At 29.1% G+C, this 16,364-nt stretch overlaps 1 protein-coding gene and 1 non-coding gene across 2 annotated transcripts in view; both read right to left on the reverse strand.

Annotated features, from left to right (window-relative positions):
• LOC142331148 (uncharacterized protein CG43867) overlaps nt 1-16,364 on the reverse strand; it is a 514,685-nt gene that overhangs the window by 467,834 nt on the left and 30,487 nt on the right. The window lies entirely within an intron of this gene.
• TRNAA-CGC (transfer RNA alanine (anticodon CGC)) lies at nt 7,542-7,613 on the reverse strand. The gene has a single exon. It is a non-coding gene; the product is annotated as a tRNA-Ala (tRNA).

A 16,364-nucleotide genomic window follows, 5' to 3' on the forward strand; every position in this document is an offset into this window, starting at 1 on the left:
AGTTTATTGTACGTCTGTACTACATTTCATTGTTACAACATTATATAACAATATCCATAAACACAGACACAGTTATAATATATATCTATATATATATATATATATATATATATATATAAAAGAAAGAAAGTTAAACTTTACTTATACAAAGTTGGGCTAAGTTATTCATAACTTTACAGTTGAACCTTTTCAAAGTGATATGAGTGTTACTGTGTAAAATTTTACTCTATTACAATACGTATATATATATATATAAAATGTTACTTTCTACTTACTTCAAGATAAAGATAAGAACTGCAAAACAAAACATACAGAATAAAGGTATAGTTCTTTACTTACTAAAATAATTCTACAAATTATTTCTTTAATTCAAAATGACAACTGAATACATGAGTTTTACTTTCCATTTAAAACTTATTTGAATACATACAACATATTTGTTCAGCGTATTACGTAGCTTAATTAAGTAAACCTTAGACATACAAGTTACATAAGAATTTTTATAATCAATAAGTTTAAAATTTAATTTTCTTATAAGCAAAATATAATAACAAAATTTTAATAATAAAATTACGAAGAATGTAATTTGCATTTTACTTATAAATTTATTAAAAACAAATATCTATGTACAATCTTAAACCAAAGTTAAATAAAATTTAACAGTATCGTCTTAATGAATAAAGCTGTACAACAAAGTTCTGTAAATAAACAGAAACGCCTGCAACAACTCGTATACGGATAAGCATTACTTATAAGTATTGATATCGTATTTGCGCCTTCCCTGTCGCACATGATCCCAATTGCTACATACCAAGCACAGTACTTTTTCCTACTAATTATTTTTTCGCAATTATAAAAAAAAACAACCATTCTGTTTTGATTCGTTTTAATTCAACGGATTACTTTTTTTTTAATAATCGAAACAAGTGCTACCACAGAATATTATAAACTTTGTTATTGGAATGTTCATGTTCATTAAATTAAAGGGTACGTTCGTTTTAAAACAAAAAGTAAATAAAATTATACCTTGGGGAAAAATTAATAAAAAGTACAAAATTAAAATTTTATACTGAAAATTTAATTCCCAACTATATATGACATAATGAAATCTTTGAATAATACATAAAACGTAAAAAATATGTCCAGTATTGAAATGTGAGGCTAAATTTAATTGAAAGTGGGGCTGAATAAATATTTTATTACAGTTTTGATCTATTTTTGAAAACGTTTGATCTATAAAAGTTTTATTATTACACTACATACTCTGTCGAAATAGATGAATATGTAATAGTTAATAGACAAAGAACGAATTTATAACTTAAATATAACGAATAGTAAGAGTATAATGCAGAATAACTAAATTATTCAATTACAGCTGTTCCACCGAATTTTACATTTTTTACCTTGGCGTGAGTGGGTAGCGTCACGACCTTTCATCCTGAGTTAGAATTCCGGTCAGGCATTGCATTTTTCATACGCTACATTTCCATATTCTACACACAAGCTTCAAGCTTCTGTGGCGATATCAAGCAAAAAAAACGAACAAAAAAATATTACACCCGTTGAACACGTCATTAAGTTAATGAGATACTTTTAAAAAACTTAATGAAAAATTATTTAAAAAAACACCGTTCTGCAAATTGCTTTAACTGATGATTTTAATTACATAATTTTATTTAATTACATTTTCCCCTCACTAGATTATTTTTTAGATTAAAAAATGAAAAGTAGTCGATATAATCCTCGGTAGATTCTGTTACCATAAGTTTTGAGTATTAATCAGACAACACATTTTTCTTTCATATATTTCCATTAATAATAACAAATTCATCTGATTTAACGCCGTAACTTACCCGATCAGTTGATGTACTGCATTTATTTAATTTATGTCTTTACAACAGAAATAAGTTTCCTTTAAGACATCACGTTTATCAAAACCTTTTTATTAAATGACGGTAAAACAGGTTTTTATTTGTACTGTACACGAAAAGTGTGCCGATAGATAAGAATATGACCGAATAAACAAATATTACTCTTATGAAAATTAAGTGGTGACTCCTAATACGCCGAATCAGTCCATCATATAGATATCAGCAACGAGAACGTCTCCATATAAAAAGAACATGAGAAATAAAACATAAATAAATTTTCTAGCTTGCGGTTGGAATATTTTATAAAATTAGATAAATTCCATTTCGATTTAGTTCTTTTACTTACTAGATATGTCAAATGGTTGCGCTGTAAGAAATTTAAGATCATTTTGAATATCATACATGATGAAATCGATTTGGCCTACTAGACCAACGCAGAGCTTTTTATTTCATCTAGATATATAATTTAACAATAAATTTTCCTTCATCAAAGTTTGTTATTACGCTCATTTTTTAATACAACTATAAAGTACTATTACAAATTATTTATAAACATTAACTTTTTTTAATTTCATTAATTGTAGGATAAATAGAAACATAATTAAATATAATATTGGATTAAAACAACATCAAAATAGTAAAAGAAAATTAAAATATCTTCCTAGTGTAAGCATCATAAACTATACATCGAAAAGTATATACATCCTAAGACAAACTTTTAATATTCGGATGACAATATGAAATTTATTTAAATATCGACTTAGTCCTAAACAATGACTAAAAAAGAAAAAAAAACAATTTTTTATTCTGTCAGAAAACAAAATTAAACTGACTAAATTAAGAGCGTAATATAAATCACGGACAAAACATGTAAACGTAATAATACATCAGGGACCAATAAGGTTCTAAAAATTTCTAATTTGATGTATTAGACAAACAGATATGAGATATGCGCAAATTCCTTTCCGTATAGACTTAGTTATTATGCGAAGAGATCTGAATTTGAAAGTGATTGGTAACTGCCGAAACAACAATCTTTTCTGGAAAGCAAACAATTTTATAAAAATACATGTTACTCTTGTATATTTATCACTACGAGTATCTTTTGTTTGTTGAGTATTTTATTTAATAATTTTAAAAACTTATCTTAAAAAAACATAAATTTTCTCTGAAATATTTTCCTTTACGAAAAATCTATTTTTAATGATAATGAAAGTTTTGATAAGCTATTTATCCGTATTAATTATTTTCAAAGTACATTACATGAAAAGACCAAAACATTTTAGAAATGTCCTTCATTTCATAATTTTTTTTTTATAGATAAACGAAAAGAGCTGATCTTAAAATTTCCACCAAATTTAAATGTAATACTATCCGTTTTCTTCACCTCTTGAAGAATTTTTTCTTTGCTCTAAAACATATTTTTAATAAGGAAATTCTAAAAAAGAATAAAAATAAAATAAACCACCACGTACGAAAATGAAAAACAATACCAAATTTATTAAACGTGACAATAAATAAAAAAAAGTTGATTATAAAAACAGTTATCGTAATGATAAAATGGAAAAAACATCTATGAAAAAAGCTATAATCCTATCACGAAGCATTACTTATACGTAACAAATAATACAAAATGAAAACAGTGTTATATATTAGGGAAAAGAAAGTACAGAAATACGTAGCAGGAATTACGAGAAACACAGATGCGGAAAGAGAGAAGAATTATTAGGAGGTAACCTTTTTAGAAAAGGAATAATAAAGGGGTAAAATAGGATTTAACTTTAGAAGCGGACAGGGAAATATATAAGGGGAGCAAAAGGAAAAGGTAGGGAAACATTTACAGAAATAGCACTGAACGGTTGCTTTAGAAACAATGGAGACAAGGATTGCGAATGCAAGCGGGGAAGGAGACTAGCAAACAAGAACGAACTAAAGCGAGTTAAGTTACAAAGATGACATAAATTAACCCTCTCAAATCAGCTCATTAACAATGGACTGAATTATACACGTGGGACCGGACTTGCTAAATTATTAACCTACCCGCCAAATCTACCCCCCTACCCCTTTTAGGAGGATCTGTAAAGTATTATATATTGCAGTAATACCGTACACGTAGCAGTTCCGGATGAAGTAGGGAAACATAGCTTTTCTTACCTCTCGAAGGATTTAAACTTACAACTCCAGCCACCATTTCACTGTTAAAACTTTTAAATTTAATGCTACCTTTGTTTAATAATACACGGTAAACAGTTGTGTGTAAACATAAACACACACACACACACACACACACACACACACATACACACATACAATTAACAAATCCATAAGATTTTCCTAATACAAAGTTGTTATCCAAAGTAAATGTATTATTGAAAATATTGGTAAATACAAAAACGATTTAACCGGTTTACAACAGACTGCACTGTAATTCAAACGGCATGATTTTCTCTTAATGCAAAAAATTCGATGGTAAAAATTATTCTCTACTTCTATCACAATCTTGCGACCACTAAAAATAACAGAATTTGATTTTAATAGCTAATGAGATATATAAGGTCGTTTGGATATTCCAACTACTTTCATACGAAAATTAACGGGGAAAAAGCCGGCAATTGATTATATAACATTCTCGGTTACGCCAGTTAACTTATGCAATTCATTTTTGAAAAAACAAAAAACAAAAACACAACAGAATAAAGCAATAACCAAAATTTTAACATTAATGTTAATTTCGAAAAAAAAATGTTTTTGAATTTTGGAAAATTTGAGGGCTCATCCATCAAACGGGTTTTTTAATGATTAAAATATTCCGGAGTGTTGTTAGCTTAGTGACTTTATTATTAAACACAGTACGTTTTTGAGCATTAAAATTTGAATTTTTTTATTTTTTATTTTGTAGGCTCCCACATTCGTGGGAAAATACGGGAGTAATTTTAAGAAAATAATCCCTAAGTGATGAAAATAAATTTTTAATTGTTTAAGAATACAAAGATACAAGCATAATAAGTAATTTTCTTCGAAGGTGGTGAAAATGTTTGACAATTTTTCATTTAAAAAAATACCTAAGTCAATTTTTCTCAAAAAATTAACATTACTACATTTTTAATGCGAGAATAAATTTCGAGATGGATTTAAATTTAAAATAGATTTTTAAGAATCTTTTTAAAAATTAAAAAAATATTTTTTGTTACCACAGACCACTGTTTTTGTAACGGTTTGATATGGAAAATACCTAAAATAAAAAAAAACCCATTAATTCTTTTTCTGAAACAAAACGTGTAAGCTACAAAAAGAAAAATATATAAACGTCGGTTTTTGAGAAGAGGTGAATCTATATAGATAAAAGTGTTTGTTTGTCCCGAATGCGTTCGTATACCATTCATCCGACTGCGATGAAAATTCGGCGAGTTGTTGTGCACAACCGCGAAGGTTTCTTAATTTCTTTGACTCGCGAGGTGGCGCCTGGGGTCGAGATATTTAGAAAAATTGTATATATGGTCCGATTTGGCTCACATGCAGAATATATATTAGTTAAGTAAAAAGAAAATGTTTTTCAAAAAATAAATCCGTTAGGTTTCGCCGGTGTCGAGATATTTACGAAGCAAACAAATATACAAACAGACTTTCTTCTTTATACAGAATGATTCAAAGAAACGGGAAATTTTTAAAGTTGTGTTGGTAGCCGTGGGCGATTGGTACCTCTTGATAAGTGGCGCCAGTCTCTCCCAGCCTAACCTGCCATTTAGTTGTCATGGATCCTTGGAGTGGTACGCAACGTGCATTTGCTATCAAAGCGTTTTACAAAAGCAATGACAGTGTGGAGGGAGCGCGTAGAGAATTTCGCCGTCATTTTAATCTGGGACGGCACGACCGTGTTCCATCAGCACATGCAATTAAAACATGGATATCTAATTTTGAGGAAACCGGTTCGGCAATGAAAAAGAAACCTCCAGGCCGTGAGCGAATCGTCCGTACACCACAGAATGTTCAAGCTGTATAAGATGCTGTCACACGAAGTCCACATCGGTCAATCCGTCGTCTCTCAGCATCTTTACAATCGCATAGTTCAAGTGTTCGAAGAATGTTAGTGAAGGACTTGCAATACCATCCGTACAAGTTGCAGATCGTTCAGGAACTGAAACCGAACGATGCAGTCGTGCGAACACAATTCTGTAATGTAATGCTTCAGAAGATAAATGATAACGAAGAGTTTGTTCACGAACTGTGGATGTCAGACCAAGCGCATTTCCACCTCAGTGGATTTGTTAACAAGCAAAATTTCAGGAACTGGGCACAAGAAAATCCTACGCAGCTACACCAGCGTCCGTTGCACAGCCAGAAAGTGACCGTGTGGTGAGCTATGTCATCTTACGGTGTTATAGGCCCTTACTTTTTTGAGGATGACAACGGTCTTGCGATTACAGTGACGTCGGCTCGTTACCTAGCCGTGCTTGAAACCTTTGTTGTGGAACAACAAAAGAGATTTCCACCAATTCTTAACACAGCCAGTCATTTCACGAAATGATGACATTAGATGGCCTCCCAGATCGCCTGATCTCTTAGCTTGCGATTACTTTTTATGGGGACACCTTAAAAACAAATTGTTCCACAGTAGACCTGCCACAACGGAAGAACTGAAGGCAAAGATCCGAGAAGCAATTGCGGAAATTCCAATTGAGATGTTACGTCAAACCATGAACAATTCAACGAAGAGACTTCGTGAGTGTTTACGTATAAGAGGATGTCACCCGGAAGATGTCATCTTTAAAAAATAAACTAAAATGTATGTATCCTAAAATGGCAACATTTGTACAATATATATATATATATATATATATATATATATAAAAGATTTTTTTTACCAATCTATATACTTCCCGTTACAGCTGCTACAATAGAATACATCGCTATAGCCGGGAAAGTAAGAAACATTCCTGAAATTATTGAAATCCTTACCTTTTTTAAATTGTTGAAAATCTGAAATTACATCAAAACCACATTCTTAAATTTCATTACGATAAATAATGTTCATTTAATTTATTTTCATACAAGTAGAATCAATACTTCTGTTAATATATTTAATAATTATTTTTTTTTAATAATTTCTTGTTATGAGAAATCACGTTATCTTCCCTTACAGATTTACTTCTAATAAAAAGACAAACCATAATTATTTTTATCAGATATATTTAGGTACTAGAATTAATTTAAAAATACAGATAATAAAATTCCTCCTTAAAAAAATATCTAAAATATTTTTTCTGCTTTTACGTTATGGTCAGGAAATTTAAAAAATTGTATAAATCTACCTAACGTTTTTATCTGTTTGTATCAAAATGTTTAACACGACAGTAAAATAAACATATATTGAATGATTTTTAAAAATTAATTTTATGTCTACAAAAAATACAGCTCAAGTCATTTTTTCCGGAAAACGTAAAAACCGAAAGGATCAAGTTATGGTTTAAAGTTTTATTAGTAAAACGTTAAATTTTATTATTATTAATGAAGTTTTTAAAATTATTATTCATTGAGGAGAATTTGAAAACAAAATAACTCTAATAAATGTGTTCCAATAAAATATAAAATTATATTTTTTTTAAACAATAAAAACAATTTATACATTTAAAAATAAAAAGACAACATTAAAAAACTATTAAAAAAAATTAATGGAGATGCTGGGATTTGAACCCAGGACTTTCAGCACGCGAAGCAGACACTCTACCACTGAGTTACATCCCCTTGTAAACGAACGGAATGAGAATACAACATAGAAATAATCAACAACCATTAAATGAAAGAAAATATTTCATCTGACATTAAATTTATCCTGTTGGATAAAAAACCCTAAATTGAATTTCATAAACGTCAGACCTTGAATTTTGCTTAATAAATTCTAGAAAAACGAAATCGGACTGTTTCACCCAATTATCTTTTTAAATATAGCACATAAATCACAACAACGCCGTTATTATACTGAGATTTAGAACCATATTATTTTATGTGCACGAAAATAAAGTTTTGTAAAATATTTTTTAGAAGGATTAATAAAGTACATTTTCACTAGACGGTTGCCAATTCAAATCTTTATTCAGCTTTCTGTTTTATAAGAACAAACATTCTTATATAATTTTTCGTTACATTCATACTATTGAGCATATTAATTTTACTTTCATAATTTAACAAAATATAATTTTAAAAAAAAATTATAAATAAAATGAAAATTTTGTTCTTTAAATTTCGACATTTGGAAATCGTCTTTTAAATAAAAATAACAATTTATTAACAAATAACTAACTCTTAATTTAGTGCCAACTAGAAAAAATTTTAAGAATTATTTAAAACTTATATTCTAAAATAATAACACTAAGCCTAAGCCTAAGGCTTAGCGCCGAATAGTTCCACATTCGAATCCCGGTCATGAAAAATATGTTTGGTACACGTTTTGAAACCGCTTAATTTTTTTAAAAGGTTATTTTTGTTTATACCTTTTTTACCGACATTTCGAAGAGAAGTACGGAAATACTTTCGATCGCATGATGGGAATGGGAAATGAATGAATTTTCTTTACGTCTTGAGTATGAGGAGTACGAAAATACCATTTATTTAATTGTTTTCCTTGAATATATATATATATTTATTTATAGGCCTACGAATAAAATTTTGTAGATCGAAAATCTCCTAAACTGCTAGATCAATTGCATTGAAATTTAGATGTGCTTAAGTAGTATGCCTGACGTTATGCATGTCAAAATTTGATGAAGATTGCTTGAATCCTTCTTGAGTTAAGCTCAATTAAAAGTCGAAAAAATTTGAACGGGGGAAGTTTATAAAGGAAGTATTGTGATCGCGAAAAATTTCGGTTTTCAGATTTCAACGGGAATATCCAGAAAAGTTTCGGCGTGACGTTTGTACGTACGTATGTATCTCGCATAACTTAAAAACAATTACGCGTAGGATGCTGACATTTTTGATTTAGGACTGTTGTAACATCTAGCTGTGCACCTTCTCTTTTGATTGTAACTGACTGGACCAAATGTGCCCAAAAAAGATCAAAATCAAAAACATTTAGATTTCAGACTTTTTCGTAACTGCAGTAATATGCCCTCATTGAGAGATTTCCAACGACATATGATAACTGGTGTTATTTTCATTGGTTTTAGAGTTATAACCAAATAAAATTTTAATTAATGAAATATTTGGATCTTACAAGGAGAAGGCACATCGGTTCGAATCCTATTTCATCTCCTTTTTTATAACTTTTTTTAACCTAGATATATTGATTTATTAATAGTTGTTATTAACTTCTGATTGTAAAAAACTTTTACTTTAAATAATAATTCAATAATAACAATAAAAAATAAAAATATTAAAAAATATCAGAAGTTATTAATGAAATAAAATTTTATGTATTTTTCATTTTAAAAAAAATGTGTACATACAATTTAGGCGTACAAGAATTGATGTGGTGTCCACATCAGAGTTTTTAGTTAACATTTCATTACAATATGATAAAAAACTTAACTACAATTTTTTTTTATTCACCGCTATTTTTAAATAATCAGAATTATACAAATTTTTACAAAATTTTGATCGTGTGTAAGCACGATCAGGGTAATCAAATTACAAAAATATCCCTCATCTATTAACCAGTTCAAAAAAATATAATTTTCATATCTTTATGTTCATAATACAAACACACACACACACACATATATATATATATGTAGTTTTTTTTATATAATTTTGAGTTGACCACCAAAACGTAACTTTTATTTTCCACAAAATAATTTTTAACGGGGCTACTACTAAAAAGACCTAATGTCTTAATATGCACGGATAACGCATGAGAGAATACTTTTAAAATGAAGGGCGAGTCTTAAAATTTTTATCAAGTATAAAAAAAAAAATTTATGAATGTGATAAAATAAACCAACAAGTTTCTTTTTTACAAAAACATCTTTTCATATTTTTTTTAATACTCGATTTAAAACGTGTTCTTTTTGTTTAATTTATCAATCAACAATCAACAAATAAGAAACAAAATCTTTTGACAGATCCATAGGAATAGTAGCCTCGAACGAAACGTGAAAAAATGCTTAGATAAACTCTTAAATGCTTAGATAAATAAATTAAACGCTTAGATAAATAATGCATAGATAAATGCTTAGTTACTATAAACTCCCTACATTCTTGGCACAGAATGTATAGCTGAAATGCATTACATAACTAATGAGGAGAACGCGATCAAGGATGTAATAAATCAGTAGGTAGTGACAAACTGCCAATGTAACCGTACAGGGGCAATAACATTTGATAATCCGATCTGAAAAAGGATTTTAAGACCCTTTCCAGGCCGGTTCTCTTTTATTCCGCTTATAATTCCTTGAAAAATTCAGATAACTGTACCCAAAATGGGAGGAATACATGATTCGTCAACAATTTTGCGTTGTATACACTGAAATAAATCGCTTTTAAAAATCTGACAAAAATAATTATCTAGATTTATTTTAGGAAAACTATCATCCGTGTTCAAAATTATGATGAATTATTAGAGTTCAATTGAGCTATAAAACGGTCTACTAAATTCTAAAAAAAGAATGCTTAATAAAATAAGAAAAGGGCTATTTATTACTTAATAAAGGATATTCGCCCTTCTGACGGCCTTACCGAGAGGTTTTTTTTTTTAATTACATTGAAGTGTTCAGGATTCTAGGTCCTAAAATTACGTAACTTCTTAGAAGTTAAAATTTGTATTTTTAAAATAAGCACAAGTGTAGAAAGAAAAAACTAATCTCCCTAACCTTTACCATCAATTGAAAGTTTATCATAAAACTTTATTATAAAACTGTGAAACTTGTTAAAAACTTCCAAACGATCCGTACACATGACTGGATTAAGTTCATAATTATCATAATTAATATACCGTAAACTGCACTAAAAACAGGATAAAAATAATAAATGATAAAAATGCAAAATCTTCAAATGAGATCTGAAGAATCACTGTTTGCAAAAAAAAAAATAGACAACAAAATTAAGAGTAATAATCGGCAGAGCGACGCCTAAAATCGTCTGGCGTCGCGACAGCTTGGCTCCGACTTTCTCTTTTTAACACTGAAAAAGAACCTACAATACTAAAGAGCATACAGTTTGTAGTAATACATCAACCGCCTTATTTTACGTTTAAAAAAGGGACTAAATCGAAGCATTATTAAACTGCGAACTACAGACTACAGCAGGATCTATATATTAGTACACAGCATTCACGTTGCATTTATATAAGCATAAATAAACATGAATTCATACGATTTCAATAACGCATGCTAAAAAATTAAATCATTATGATTTTTTAGGTAAAACAATACGCATTAATATCTGACACTTCTATTTTTTTCCAGGAAACAAGATAAATTTTTAAAATTAAAAACAAAAACATAGAAATGAAATAAAAAATTATACATAGCCGAGATAAATATGTATACGTAAAACAGGGCGTTGTAATAAACATTTATATTGAATTCATAAATAAAATAAACCAACCCCAAATTAAACAAAAGCCGTTAATAACCAGTCCGGGTTCTTTCAATAATAAATTATTCTAGAAATTCTGTTGGAAATAAAGAAAAAATTATTACTACTAAATTTTTCGATAATCATAGAAAAATATTAACTGTTTGTATAACAATTGGTAAATAATAAAATTATTAACACCTTATTTATCAGAACTGTTTCCAAATTACGTCCAAAATAAGTTACCACGAGAGATAGGATGAAACTAGTCTGTGACAAATAAAACAATTAACGTTAATAGTTTATTAATTTATTAATTAATTAGAAATACAGTCGTACAAAACATAGATTTTCTTTTGTTTGGATAATATAAAGAACCACTGAACCGATACGAACAATATTTAAAGCGTTTTCCGCCCCTAGGCTATATAGTAGTTATGAATTCCCCAATTTCGCCCCCTCTGGTACTCTTTAAAAGATAACAAGAATAATAATATAAGGATTAAAGAAATAGAGTTGTACAGTGAGAAAATCCACTAAAATTTAGAACCTTAAATAAGTAGAGTTGAAGAGAAAAACTCCTAAAACCCATTTCGGAGATTCATCACCAATTTACTGTTATAAAAAACTGACATACTTAATATTTAAATATTTATTTAAAAAATACGTTCTGCCTTCTGAAAATATTCTGAAGAACGAGAAATTCAGTTTCCCTTGCTCACTACAGATTTCTTTTTATCAGCCCCTCAAATTTAAAAAATTAAACGACTGCGAAATTCGAACTCCTTTTTTTTACATCTACGATCAAAAAAGTTAAATGTTGCAAAGAGATCATGACTCATACAGTACCTCACCAAAATTATAAAAAAATTAACATTGCAATATAATGTAAATTTGATTTTTTTTTGTTTTAATGTGTTGTACCGCTCTGAAAATCATGTTTAAAAAATGTAATGTATATCATTATTCGTTATCTACCAAGGGATTCCTTTAATTCAAAAGGGAAGGCTTGAGATATTAATCTCTTTTTTTAAAGGTGTCTTATTTCTTTGGATCAATCGCATCTTAGAATGAATCTCGTTAGCAACATTTTCTTTGATAATGCTGAAAAAAACGTTTTTGATAATTTTCGATTAATTTTTTGAAAAATCACTTAAATGTGCACATACAAAGTAAATACTAAAGAAAAAATTTGATGTGGACATCACATAACTTCCTTATACGCCTATTAAATTGCATAATACATTTTTTTTTAAAAGGAAAAGTACATAAAATGTTATTTCATTAATAACTTTTGATATTTTTTCATATATTTTTATTTTTTTATTGTTATATTGAATTAATATTTATCGTAAAACTTTTTATACAATCACAGGTTAATAAATCGATGTAGTTGAATAAAAAAAAAAGAAATGAATCTGATTCAAACTGATGTTCCTTCCCCTTGTAAGATCCAAATATTTCATTGATTAAAATTTTATTTGGTTATAATTCTGGAACTAATAAAAATAAGGACCACTTATGATACATCGTTGAAAATCTCTCAATGAGGGCTTATTACTGCAGTTCAGAAAAAGTCCATATCCAATTATTTTTGGATTTTGCTTTTTTTTGGACACTTTTAGTCCAGTCGATTGCAATAAAAAGGGGTGCTGCACAAGTAGATGTTACAACAGTCCCAAAACCAAGATTTCAACATTTTGCGGCTAATCGTTTTTGAGTTATGCGTGATACATACGTACTTACGTAAGTACATACGTCACGCCGAAACTCATCAAAACGGATTCAGGGACGATCAAAATTGATATTTCCGTTGAAATCTGAAAACCGAGTTTTTTCGCGATTACAATACTTCCTTATACTTCGTACAAAAAATGTAATAGCAACTTCAGTATTGATCTTTCATGAAATCCGATGACAGGTTCAATTTGCGCATGTTGAGTTACCCTAAAATGAGAAAAAAAAAATTCTCCAGTAGTTTCCAAGATAATACAATGTTATTAATAATATTCGCCGTGCGTGTCTACCATGTATTAGAGCATTTACTTCCCCGTCACTGGTACAGTACTCCATCTGCTCAACTTCTTTCGCGCGCTCGGACGTTTATTCCTATGTTTGGAGGTACTTTTCACCTATTTCAACGCAAAATATCGCCTTTTCATGAGCGGATTATTTTACCATTTGCCATGAACCGATGATTGTATTTTTATGTCTAACTTATAAATCCGTTCGAAAAATTACGATCGGACCACTTGTCGAACAAGGATGTATTATGAGAAATGCTATAGTGCAAAAACTACTTATCGGACAGCACCCATCTTTCGTCCACGTAACTTACACATTATTATGTACTATTTCTCGAAAGACCCATAGTATAACTTGTAAACTGGCGAAGATATGAATTTTTTAAAAATAGTCCTTTTTATTTTATTTTTTTTCGGTTACAAATGCCCCGGATAGAGTCAATCAAGAGCTCATTTTAAAGGTTTTTCAATTCTCTACAACTTTTTTTATTGGAGTACATCGACTACTTCATTAGTTTTCATCCTAGAAGTGAAAAACTAAAAATAATACTGGTTTTCCCCTTTTAAACATTGTTAGAAAAAGTCACATTAAGAGTTGGAGACGTACTTTTCACATATTTACCTTATTTACAATCGTGACACAACTAGTTTTCGGATGGAAATTTTGTCACGAAATCAAGGTTTTACTCTATTAATTGGTCTAAACATTTTCAAAAATCCTTCTGACTCTATGAGTGATGCTACGTAAACGATCAGCATCGACGTAAAACAGGATATTTATGTAGGAGTCATATACAAATGACTACTTTTATGAACTATTATTATACTGTCATGTTACACTGGACTGAAAGAGAAAAGGACTCAATCCAATAGACGATGTTTCGTCAAAAGGAAAGAATATAAAATTTATTTTAAATAAGCAATTAACCATAGTATGATAATTTTTAGAATTTTTTTTAATCCTACTATTTTATCCAATTTAGCTGAAATCATAATCACTATTTTTGTTGTATAAATGCTAACTTATCTAACATTTTATTAATATTATTATTTATTTATTTACTGCGAAAACAAAGAGATGACCCAGCCTTTTTTTGTCTTTTGATGTTAGATGGATTTTCATTGTAAGAAATATGTTAAACATGATCGGGATTCGAACCCAGAATCTTCTGGATGAAAAGCAGAGATGCTACCACTTCGACATGGAGGTCGGGAAAGTAAAACTAATAAAAGTGTTTTGTACCGATAATATTTTTTTAAAAATATTTATATGCTACAAAAATATTAGAACTGTGAAATCCAAAAGAAAATCTACATATTCGTATAAATACATTTTGTTTTTATTTATAAATGTTTTATTTATATTACGACTACCCGATTATCCGGTGTTGTCGGGGTATTTATTAATCCCAATCTTTTATTAAGAAGGAAAAGGAATCAAATAATTTACACGTTTTTATCTTTTACAAATTAAGTACAATATGAATTTAACACAAAACTAGAATTATAAACAATACTTTTAGTTTCCTGTCCAAGAGAAAGAATAAATAAATTCTTGGGTAAATCCACCCTTGAACAAGCAACATAAAGTTGTCCGCAGAAGCAACATGGCGATCTCAAATCCACTCCGCAGTAATAGACTGTTCCAAGACCAGGGCATAATGACTTCTAAAAATTTCCAAAAGGTTCTATCGACACACAGTTCTATTAGTTTTCACAACCTTCTAAAAGGTTATACAGAGTTGTATTCAATCTATTTAATTAAACTTGGACTTAAATGTAGTTGGGACTGTCACGAATCAGCCTAGTAACCCCAAAAACTACAGATTGGAGATTAATATCGGTCAATTTCGACTATTTTTATACATCACCCCCTTCCCTCAATCATTCATAGTAATGCCAGGGGTGTCTTACCGCCACAGTATATTTCTTCAGATAGTAAGTCATACGTGTACTAAGTTTGGTTGAAATTGCTCTAGGCATTCCCGAGTTATGATGGAACACAACACACGCACACACATGCACGTACGCACACACAATCCATTTTTTACGTACGTAGAAGATGTTGTTTTTCATGTTGGTAAACACATTTTCATTTTTGTAAGTGGAAGAGTCGAGAAATATAGATAAAAAACCAAAAAATTTATTCGTTCATTTGCAGGCGTATACTTGAATCAATACCTTGGGATTGGTAAATCAAAAATCTTAAAATTTGGCATGGTGACTTCTATATAATAATAAAGTTTGGAATTAGGGTCTCACAGTGATGGGATACAAATAGGAGAGAGTCAGGGTTTGTTTTCAAGAATAGTTTAGCAATACCGATGAAGTATTTTAAATTATAATTTACTAATTATATAAATACTACAATGAATAATTCATTCTAGTTTTACGTTATTAGTAAAATTTGCATAATTGATTTAAGTTTTGTCTATTATATATTCCCATCGATTTATAAACGGTCAAAAATAGTATAATTTTTTTATTGTTTTTTTCACTAAATTTCTATTTAATAATTAAAAATATCAGAATGTTTACATCAGAATGTCAGTTTTTCCCAATTCACAAGGGAAATTAAGGTTATTGTTGTGGTTATTTACATTTCCTGAGCACGTAAAATGTTATTTAAGAACGTTAATAATATATAATAAGCTAAACATTTTATAAAACGTTTCTGTAATAAAATTAACAGTCATTATTTATCTAATATGAAAATAATGTATTTGCATCGTTTACCATAAAATCATACAAATAACAAAAACAATGCCGATATTCAAATTATTACAATTTTCAATACGTTATCTTTACGATCGGATAATAACAGCACAAAAATAAACAACTAATGATAAAAACGACAATACAAGTTACCAAAACCAAACAACAGCAGTGGTAATATCATAATAATAAATCAACATTGTGTATGAAAATGGAAGGGTGGAATTTTGATAATTTATCATTC

Source organism: Lycorma delicatula, chromosome 10, assembly GCF_047948215.1.
Source record: "Lycorma delicatula isolate Av1 chromosome 10, ASM4794821v1, whole genome shotgun sequence".
Classification (NCBI taxonomy): Eukaryota; Metazoa; Arthropoda; class Insecta; order Hemiptera; family Fulgoridae; genus Lycorma; species Lycorma delicatula.